The sequence below is a fragment of the Anser anser genome (assembly GCF_964211835.1).
Source record: "Anser anser genome assembly, contig: HAP1_SCAFFOLD_100, whole genome shotgun sequence".
NCBI classification, from domain to species: Eukaryota; Metazoa; Chordata; class Aves; order Anseriformes; family Anatidae; genus Anser; species Anser anser.
This window is the reverse complement of record NW_028153617.1, coordinates 405091-416646: the sequence shown is the minus strand read 5'-3', so window position 1 is coordinate 416646 and position 11556 is coordinate 405091. Positions and strand designations below refer to the sequence as shown.

Sequence of the window (11556 nt, the reverse complement as noted above, 5' to 3'; positions counted from 1 at the left end):
CAGAACACTGATTACACTGACTTTTAAGGTCTGATAAATACATATGAAAAAATAAAGACATGCATTTCTGAAATTCCAGCATTATATACTAGGATTTGAAAAAAAAAAAATCTCATTTAAGTCTTACCTAAACCTGAAGGAGGCATGAAGACATGGATATTTCTTACATCATGGACTGGAAGAGATTGGAAGTGTCAAAAAGTAGACTGCCCTGTCTCCCAGACAAAAATTTCAGAAGAATTTCCAGAGTCTACCAAGGAACAAAATGACAAAACTCACATTATTTTGCTGCCTTTTAGTTAAATCACACACTGGTGGCCATTCAAAAGCCAGAGTCTGGCAGCTTTAATTATGAAGTGACACTGATTGTATTATTTTCCTTATTATTTGGTGCATAACTTCGATGCAAGAACATTAAGACTGACATTAGACAACATCTAATTGCAAAGAAACCTGTGGACTGCAACAAAAACTTTTTAGTAGCCATAGAGACAAAATGACATATAAAATGTCAACCTTGTAATAAAATACACGTATACTTTGCTGACTAGTGATCTGTGTGTGGCACAAAGCTCAGAAAAGCTTAGAAAGAGTGTGATAAGCAGGTAGATTAAATAGAGTTATTATTTCCCATTGTTACTGGGAAAGCATTTCATTTGTTTTGTAAGTATTTGAGAACAAGCACAAGGCTTTTATTTTCTGAGAGAAAAAGTAGAGATTACTTTCATAAAATACTTACTAGGGTTAAATGCTTATTGAGTACTGTCACCCCCGCAGTGATTCCAATAGCTTTCTAAACTCCTTTACCACAAAGGCCTTTGCTATCAAACAAGCCATTGTATACTCAGCAAACTCATTCTTTGTTTTCTGCTAAATACCTTTTGCAATAATTACAAAGACATCAGATCCAGAAATCCAGGACTCCATATGTTTTATTTCCTTTGCTGGTACTTGATGAAGCTTCCTAAACTCGTTGTTCAACCACTGATACAAGAGAATGTTTTGGCTGGTATTTGACAAAGAAACTAACAGGTACGTAAAGCCTCCTCTAGGAAACAGGGCTATGTCCACAACTCCATAAAGTGGAAGCTGATGATGCAGAACAAATATGTCTTTATTCCACTGGAAAACCTGTGGAAATACAAAAATCTTTTCTTTATATATTCATAATTAGCACCGAGAGAACTAAAACTAAATGACATGCCAAAAAAAATGGGAAGATTTATGGTGAACTGAATTCCTATATTCTTAGGTGGACTGTACTTTAAAGTAGAAGCCCACTGGTAAGTAATTGGTAATTAACCCTACTGCAAGAAGCTGTGCCTGCTCTTCAGAGGAACAGGTTTATATTCAGAAGCTACTTCTTTGTTTACATGCTACATTTCAAAACTGAAATAACAGTAGCAATAAAAACAAACCAGATGTAAATTATACACTCAGGTAGAGAGTATTTATACATCCAAACAAGTCTGGAATTTTAACTGTTATAAATTTCCAATAGAAACAAAAATAATATGTCAGAAATACATGCTTATAGATTTACTTCCTTTCATTATCCTTTCAGAAATAAGCAAACTACCCACATTAAAGCCAGAGAAGACTGAAGAATATTCAAACCTGGATGGAACTGGAACTGTTTGTGTGACTCACAATAATCAAATAGTCTTCTTCCTCCACTGCAAAATGTTTCACACGTCTGGTATCCAGAACAGAAAGAGTCTGTATCTGCAAGGGAAATATGAGGGTGACTATGTTTATCTACATATGTATATAAACAAATACATTTTATATTACATTGTATATAGTGAGAAAAAGTACGCATAGAATGTTAAGAATTCCAAAATTATGTATAAAACTATACATGAAATAGCTTTTAAAACTTTATATTTTATATATATATATATATATATATAAGCAACTAATTTACAGAATTAACATAACTTATCATACATTTTCCAGAAAATGTTCTATGACTTGATTGCTTGAGAATTTCTTCCCCCACTTCCAAGCAGAGCTACAGGCTGGGAGATGAGTGGTTGGAAAGCTGCCTGGCCGAGAGGGACCTGGGAGTATTGGTTGATAGTCGGCTGAATATGAGCCAGCAGTGTGCCCAGGTGGCCAAGAAGGCCAACAGCATCCTGGCCTGTATAAGAAGCAGCGTGGCCAGCAGGGCTAGGGAAGTGATTGTGCCCCTGTACTCGGCTCTGGTGAGGCCGCACCTCGAGTACTGTGTTCAGCTTTGGGCCCCTTGCTACAGGAAGGACATGGACGTGCTCGAGCGAGTCCAGAGAAAGGCAACGAAGCTGGTGAGGGGTCTGGAGAACAAGTCTTATGAGGAGCGGCTGAGGGAGCTGGGGTTGTTCAGCCTGGAGAAGAGGAGGCTCAGGGGCGACCTTATCGCACTCTACAGGTACCTTAAAGGAGGCTGTAGAGAGGTGGGGGTTGGTCTGTTCTCCCACGTGCCTGGTGACAGGACGAGGGGGAATGGGCTAAAGTTGCGCCAGGGGAGGTTTAGGTTGGATGTTAGGAAAAACTTCTTTACCGAAAGGGTTGTTAGGCATTGGAATGGGCTGCCCAGGGAAGTGGTTGAGTCACCATCCCTGGAGGTCTTTAAGAGACGTTTAGATGTTCAGCTTAGTGATATGGTTTAGTGAAGGACTTGTTAATGTTAGGTCAGAGGTTGGACTAGGTGATTTTGGAGGTCTCTTCCTACCTAGACAATTCTGTGATTCTGTGATTCCCAGGTAATCCTCCCTGCACCCTCAAATGTAAATATATAAAAAATACAAACAATGTAAACAACTAACTATGACAAACTTACATCACTGAAGTTATGTAGTATTTTAGGACACAAAACTAACTCTTGTCACACAGAGTGCTTTTTTCTAAAACATGGCCAGACTGGAGGACCTCCCTTGGTCCTTGCCAACCCATACTATTTTAAGATTTTAAAATTAAAATCGATTTACCCACAACAATCTGTGTCCAGCCATGAATGCATACACACTGTTGTTAGAAGCTCCCTGTGTGGCTCCTCCATGAGTAACCACAAGGTAGGAAGAGGCTCCAATTTGGAAAGACACACAACTTGTAGGATTCCACATACTGAAATTCTGCAAGAAGAATAAAAAAAAAGTAAGATTGTGACTTAAATTCCTTATTAACTAGCATGTCTGGTGTTCAAAAACAAACATTTACCTCAACAGGAACAAATACTCCTTTCCACTGGTAGACAGTAGAAAACAAAGCTGGAGGCATACGCAACAGAACACCGTACAGGATTTCTCTTGAGGTAAAGAAACACCAACCAGATGCTGATTCTTCCACAAAACTTTGCAAGACAGATAGGACACTGATACCACCCCCTGCAATATAGTAAAAAATAAAATAAAATAAAATAAAATAAAATAAAATAAAATAAAATAAAATAAAATAAAATAAAATAAAATAAAAACACTATTTACTATTATATTACTCTTGAGATCTTTTCTAACCCCATTCCCATTATTTACCTCCCAAAGCCAGACCTAGTATGAGAAATGATGAAGTTGTGTCTTAGTATTTGTTATAAGTGTATATAAATACATAGAAATGTTACAATGCTAAGGATATAATGAGAGTTAAGCAGTAAATGTATTTTTCATTCATTACAACTGCACATGGAAGACATATAGGCAATTTGAGTCTGACTCATAATAATTGATCTTGGAATTTAGCTAACAAGAGAATTAGCTAGATAGCAAGTAGTAAAGAAAAAAAAAAAAAAGACAAATTACAAAATGTTCATGTTTTGTTCCCCATTTACAACATGTTCATGTTTTTATTCCAAGACGGTCCCTAAGCACCGTCTTGTCAGAACTAAACTCCAGGAGCTAGACTCTTGCATGTCACATGTCATTTATACTGTGTTAGAAAGATCCTGAGTTACAAGTAGTACGGAACAAATTTTATTACACACACACAAATAAATAAATAAATAAATGGCTAGTGACAATAATGTTCATATTAGCAGCAAAGACAGAAATAGAGATTACTGAAACTGGCAGAAGTGGCTGATGACAAGGTGATTCTTAAGCAGCTAAAGTATTTTATCTACTAAATCTTACATAGGAAAATATTAACTGAATTGTGTCTGAATACTTGAATTTACATTCCCAAGCTACATCTCCTGTATGCTTGGCTACTCTCTTACTATCTCCACTTCTACAAAAGCAGTGGACATTCTCTGTAAAGTGAACGTACTGATGCCAAATGCAGTATCTGATGATGTCTCCCACTCAACGCTCACAGAAACGTTAAGCCCATTACTCCGTGAAACTTTCAAATAAGCTGTAGTGTTGGCTTCTTCAATTATGATGAAATTTGTCCTAAATGTGAGAATCATAAAAATAAGGAAAAAATTATTTTATAGTATATTCATTGCTGTAATAAAAATAAGATTTTTACTGTACAATTCCAGATGCAGAATATACAACAGAAATAAAAAGAAAATATTAATAACAGGTTTCAGTATCTGATGGACTGGTAGCTACATTAATTAGGGTTTCCCAATGATCCTTACTACAATCATGCAAAATCATAGGCAATTCAACAAAATCTTTAAACAGACTGAAATTTAAGTATATTAAATTCACGTAATAAATGTTTAGATAATATTATTATTAAATATTAATATAAATTATTAACTCTAAACATCAATGTATTAATAAAATAGCATACATACATTTTTTATTTAAATAGTAAATTTATTTAATCTGTATGGTTTCAGCTGAATGGTTTTTAAAAATGGCAGTCCATATGTGTCACTTGCTTCTGAAAAACAGCCTTCAGTGAAAGTATATTTTTTACAGGTTTAAAAATGAAAGTAAATTATAAAACGTATGACTTCCTGGACACTGATATGAGGTTTGGAACTTTTAACATGGAATACTATCAGTGGAATATGTAGGCACTAGTGAAGTATTAGTTTATAAAGAAAAATAATAATAAATAAATTGAAATTTTGGATTATGAATAGTCCTTTTTATGCATTTTTCTACTCTTTTGTTTAGCAGTAATAGTATTTCACAATACCTTTCAAAGTTACAGATTTACAAATTGGGTTGCTGAATTTCTTTAATGCGATCCATCAAAAACAAAATTGTAGAGAAATATTATCTCTTTGGAGTATGAGCAACTATCTCCTTTTTACTGATCAGTGTAAAGTACCTATTTCCAACTGTATAGATGCTGAAAAGCCCTAGTGGAGCCTGGTTTTGTAATATTGTAATCATAGTTTCCACTCTCGTGCCTAGTCTGGCTCCTCCAGTTGGATTGAACAGGGTGACAATGAAGTGCTCATCCATTTCTGGTTCTTCATCTAGTACCGCAGAAATATGCAGCGTCTGACAACAAAACAAGCATACAATGTTATTGAGACATGATAACAGATGATGACACAGCTCTATCAGAATGTGCTACCTTTTTTTTAAATTTATTTCACTATGAGGCTTTGGATAGCATAGCAGGAGAAGAGCAGCTCATGAAGCTGGAGAGGACAGAATTGAGGCAAGCTCAGACTGAGTTCAGACTGAGGTTCTAAAGCCATCCATCTAGTGGCCTCCATTGGTGCAACACTAAGATGAGCATATTCACTTTTCGTTGTTGTTGTTCTCTTTTCTTTCTTTTCTCATCCTATGATCCTCTGAAGTTTTTGATCCTAATTTCATACTTTTGTTCTCTATTTATTCCATACATTTTTGGGTAGTTTATACTCACAACACAGCTATAAGTGTAATCAGTTAAGTTGGTTTTAATTTATTTTAGTTGGCAGCTAAGCTATCTTCAGGGAAACAGGGTAATCTCACTACTGGTGCTGTCAAGAAAGAAAAGGAAAAGGAAAAAAAAAAAGCAAGAATAGTGAGAGATTTGAAATACTCTTTCCTCTCGATGCTTCTTTCCCTCTCCTACACCACTGTGGATGAAGATCAGGTCTTCTAAAGGCAATCTCAAACTAGCAAAGAGCAATCTAGAGAAAGCTAAGTGCTTCACTTTCATTTGGGGCTCACTGTCATCCTTCACACTACTCAAACAAGCAAAAAATTTCATAGGTACGCATAGCCTTGCTGTACAAAATAAAAAGTTAGTGATGATGCATTTGGAAATAATACAAAATTTACAATGTTTTATATTTCTGTTCATTTCCACAATAAACCATATTTACCAACTATATTAAGAAGGCTCCAACTTCTTATAGATCTGCTGCATTGTGATTCCAAATGCATCTAAAGGCCAGAAATTGAAAACCAGTGTTTCCAAGAAAAGTTTGTCTCAGTTTCTATCCTATTGCCTGTAATATGCTAACACTAGCTTCACCAGCTTTACTGGCAAAAATAAATAAATCGAATTGTGATTAAACCTTAGAAGAGTCAGGATTCACAAACTTAAGCTAGTTCATTTTGTAGCTGACATTCTTGTGAGGACAGTATAGAGGCAGTGAGCTTAATACTTAAGTTATTTTCCAATCCTAAGACAGACAACTGTTCTACTTTTTGTATTTGTTGCAGCACATTCTGTTTAGTTCAGACTAACTAAAATGTTAAATTACAGAATGGGATTTTTACTTTGATCTTAACTATTAGGCTTGCAAATTATCACTTTAATTTAAAGTAAGTTTGCATTTCAGCTATAGATTGACTACATAAAAAGAACTGTTCCAAAGCACACATGAACGTTATCTATAGTGTACTGTTTTCAATTTACCTCAACCCTTACAAACTAAGAAACACCTAAAGATGAGCCCATTTAATTTTCACACACTTCCACATCAGATAATAACAGGAAATCAGTCACAGCTCATGACTCAATTCACTTTATGAATGAAAGAAGTAGAAAAAATAAACAGAAGATAAAGCACAGACATTTCTGAAATCTTTCCAATATTTCCAAAAAAAAAGCTTCCTAGACTTCTCTGGTAATAACTAGCATATTACCTTGAACCTGACTCCCTCTTCGAGCACAATATATCCTTGAGAAGGGGTCAAATCCATTGTTGCCTCTGAAGAATTAATCTCACTTACAAGATACTGAACAGTCACAGCGCCAAATATTCCCTGAGGTGGTTCTCTGATAATATTCAATACTGCAACACTTTCCATCAAATGGATAGATGTTTGCTCTCTCAGAAAGAAGTGATTGCTGTTATTGAATGACAAAACTCCATGGCCATCATCATTGGCAAGTATAGTAATTGTAGCTTTTGAAAAAGAAATAATGAAAATATTCTTTGGTTAACATAGTAAAATATAAATATACATATATAGTAACATAATACATAACATAAACACAAATACATTCTTCCTTTAGTGTGTATATAATGCTTATGTGTCCATGACATTACCTGAAGAGAATGGGAAGGCATTTCACTTTAACTAGGAAGATCTCTAGACAGGAAGAATATAGTCTCTCCTAGAAAAGGATTATGAACTCTCTAAAAAGACCTCAGTTCAGTGAGGTAGTACACATTGAAAAACTCATCTTCGTGCTTTCTGATTCATTGCTTTACATATAAACTTTTTAATTGCACAGATTTCACAGGGATGTTTCAGAACCTTCCAAAGGAGTATAAAGATTCACCATAGCAGGACAATGGTGCTTTCTGAAATATGATTATTCAGAAAAGTGGAATTAAAATGTGTGCCACAGAATTCTAAAGAAATGGAACATTAAAACTAAGTTTTACCTGTTGTGTTCTCCCCTAATTCCAGCCCCAGAGATGGATTTGTTAAAATTAACTGGAACTTCTCATCACCTTCAGGAATCTCATCATCAAAAATCATGACATCAACAGATTTATGCCTTTCTCCATCAGCAAAAAAAAGAGTCTAGCGTTGAAACACATAAAGCACCGAATACTTACATCAGTTAATATCACACAGAAATTTTTGACTACGGTAAACAGAATTCTGTGAAATAGGAAGGAAGGGAAAGCATAGGAAGAGCCATATTCTCTGTTCCTTATAAACTGATTGAATCAGAAATATAAAGGTTCAGCACATTACAGAATGAGGACAAGAAAGAATAATTTATTTTGAAAGTCCTGTTGCAAAAATAGTCTATGAAAAAGTTTGTATGTCTAATCAAAATTAAATTTGAAATCGATGTTTGAAAGTTTACATTTTGCTTTATATTAAAAAATATATTTTTAAAAAAGAAATAAATAGTAAGAATAAGAATATTTTTATTTCATTCTATTTAGATTACCAAAGCAACTGAAACAAGCTGAAACATCTAGCATCACTACTGATCATTCTGCAGAATAATCAAGAAGATATTCTTTTACGGAAGCTGAAAGAATAAAAAGTACTAGATTTAGAGTTGCTTCTTACCCTTGAGGTTACATTAAAATCCAAACCCAGCTGGGCCTCCAAATTTTGGGCATAAAAAAATACAGACACATTGCCATATGATCCTCTGTTTCGGTAAGCCATTACTGTCAGATTCCCATGAGATTCACTAACTTCAAAACTAAAATAAAAAGAATAATTCTCAATGTTCACTGATTATGTTCTTTTGAAAAAGATAGTACATTTTTATTACATTTTCACTCTGAATTATTCCCTACATTATAGTTCTCTAACGCATCCTTTTTACCTTTTTTCTCTTATCTAAATTGAATTAAGTAACACGAGGTTTTTGTTTTGTTTTGTTTTGGTTTTTGCTTACATGAATGGTGAGGCTGGAAGAGTTGATGCAGGCTGGGGAGGTTAGGCAAATTGGTGATATAAAAGGACAACAGTGAAAGTAGTAATAAGTAAAAGAATTCTGATTAGATGAATAGTGAATTTTTGTTTTCAGTGTGGGAATCCCACTTTCTAGTTCAGCTGAATTGAATGATTACTTTACCATCTCAAAGACATGGCCCTATTTTTAACAGGAGTTTTACTTTTAGAAAGAAAATGGGCAACACCAATCACTAATTGGCACAGTAAGTTCTTCAAGGAAGATGAGACTTACTTGGTACCTTCCCATTCAATTACTCCTCTTACACCATCATTAGCATCGATAACAATTTGAGAAGCTAAACCTTCCACATCTAAAAGGCAAAACAGAAAGACAAAAATTAAAGAACAATAAAATCAATTTTCTTGATTTTCAAGAATCACAGAAGCATTTATTCAATCGGTACTAATATTACAGTGTCTTTACAAAAAATGTGTAGGAGAAAATGGGAGTGGGCAAGATAACTGGAAAGAGTCCTTACTACTAGAAGTGCAATAATGCGTCTTGAATTAGCACTGTAATATTTAATAATGCATAAAAAAAAAAAAGACTAAGGAAAATGTAGAAAGTTAAACAGCACATAAAACATTAGAAAATAATAAAGTCTAGATTTGCGATGGAATCTTAATTTGTCTTCACTATAAGTGTTTATTACAATGACATTCAATATTTTGCATTTGCCATTCTGAGTATGAGAAAGACAATGAGGAAGAATAATAAATGATTCAGCATTTCATCTTCTATTTGTGCTTCAGTGCCTCATCATACATTCTAATGGCACACCTCAGATTTCACTACAAATACACAACTATTAATTTATTTGTGGGGTGTTCACATACTGTAATATTCTACTGCTCCATAAAGACATACAGGTATTTACAATTAGCCTGAAATCGTAATTGAATACACTGCAGTGTGAAAAACACCAAATAATAGGTTAATGTCAGAAAAGTCTACTAACTTCAGAGACCAGAACTTTACAGTCAAAACTTAATACTTCTCAGAAAATAGGTTGTTGTTTTTCAGACAACCGCACCACACAACTACCTTAACTTACTTGTTTACTTTTTATAAACTTCAACTTACTTTCTAAAACCAAATTGACTTCACCGAGTCTGCCATAAGTATATTATGTTTAGATCCATATACATTTTTCCATCAATTCAGATAAAACTGAACAAAAGTAGAAGATTATTGCCATGAATCTAAGCCTGTCACTATGAGGTAGAGATGACGATGAGCAATAGCTCTACACAGACAACAGAAGTGTTACTGAGGTTTACAAATCCTGAGGGAGTAATGGCAATTAGAGACATTTCTGCTTCACTCCTGCATTTTCTCATGTCACCCTGAAGTCAGATCTGTTCACCCAGGATCTGTAAGAGTTTGCTCACAGACACACACGCGGACACACGTATTTGAGTCAGGCTATTTCTTCTACCAGAAGAATTCACTGACATGTTATGTGAACACATTTTTTCCTTATGACTTAAAACTATTATTTTCTCATTGTAAGTAAAGCTGACCCAATGCAGTGTCACATCAGTGTTAAATGGTCATGGTTCAAGGAGACAGCCAAAGAGAAAGTGAGACTATACAACACTGTTTAGTTTGGATGAATCTTTCATTCTTATATGCTACTCCTTTCATATTTTAGACTCAACTATTCACAAATCAGCAATGAGTCTTGCAAGTTACCTTTCAATCTGTAACGAATTAACTCAGTCACTTCTATAAGCATGCAAAGAAAAGGGAAAAGAGTCAAAGAAGATGTCTGACATTATATAACTAGTCTTTAGTACCACAGGATAATCCAACAGTTCTTAAAGCTAATGACTACTATTCTACTGAATTCTGAAGAAGCAAAATGAGAAGCAGACTAAGCAAATAATAAAGATCATTGCAAGAGTAGGAAAACCATAAAATATGTTTCCTAAAAGTGATAAAAGAATAAAAACAGACTTTTTTAAAAGAGTGAGCAGAGTAGCCACATAAAGTTTTTTTTTTACTTTTTTTTTTCCATTTTGTAGTTTGTAAATGAAAATCAGATGAAAAAATCACCAATAAACTTTTCAAATAATTGTCCTTTCCAACTGATAATTACTAACTCCTCTACGAAAATTAATTTAAATTTTCCCAGAGTTTAAAAAGCAAGAGATTAAGTGTAATAATAAATCTATTTCATATTCTATGATGTTTCTTCTAAATAACCATGTCTCATCTCAGCATAGTTGGTAAGTAAGAGGAATAATGGTAATCTCCCAAGGTAATATAATATAAACCATTAAAAAGGAAAAGTAAAAATAATTTGCTATAAGATGTTTTTACCTAGCTTAGGTGGGGATGACGTTGAATGGTTCATGATGAGTTCCACTGAAGTTAAATTAACCAAGAAGAATTCTTGCACCTCTGGTATATCATCCTGCAAAACACAAATACAGTACATCCTCTTCTCATTGTCCTTTAAGAAACTTCCACAGAAGTCACCAAAAAGGATCACACAACAAGTCTCTAATATTACTGTGACACTAGAATTCATTTTTCTGTTTTCCTGAAATAATTTTATTGGGTCTGAAACTGATTATCGTGGAAGAATTAAGTAAGACATTATATATCATGAAAAAGATCCTGTGGTGACGCTAAACTATTCTTGCAAATAAATTACTGACCGATTTTAGAGGCATGTATCTCCAGCAATGAAAAAGTATGAGCCTGTAGCCAGCCATGAAGCACACTGTTCTAAATACTACTAGATAGTTGGTAAAGTTTTAATGAGACAACTTTATTACCTTTAGA

General features: G+C 34.3%; 1 long non-coding RNA gene and 1 pseudogene across 2 annotated transcripts in view; both read right to left on the bottom strand.

Moving 5' to 3' along the window:
• The window catches only part of LOC310891811, a 294710-nt gene that overhangs the window by 13323 nt on the left and 269831 nt on the right, over positions 1 to 11556 (bottom strand). The window lies entirely within an intron of this gene.
• LOC310891797 (adhesion G-protein coupled receptor V1-like) overlaps positions 1 to 11556 on the bottom strand; it is a 74727-nt pseudogene that overhangs the window by 2050 nt on the left and 61121 nt on the right. Inside the window, exons 35-46 of the transcript in view lie at positions 11089 to 11182; positions 8995 to 9073; positions 8367 to 8505; positions 7721 to 7862; positions 6972 to 7234; positions 5209 to 5384; positions 4243 to 4367; positions 3199 to 3365; positions 2970 to 3113; positions 1618 to 1725; positions 879 to 1131; positions 128 to 250 (exon numbers count right to left, since the gene is read on the bottom strand). The product of the transcript in view is annotated as an adhesion G-protein coupled receptor V1-like (transcript). The remainder of the gene's footprint in view (positions 1 to 127; positions 251 to 878; positions 1132 to 1617; positions 1726 to 2969; positions 3114 to 3198; positions 3366 to 4242; positions 4368 to 5208; positions 5385 to 6971; positions 7235 to 7720; positions 7863 to 8366; positions 8506 to 8994; positions 9074 to 11088; positions 11183 to 11556) is intronic.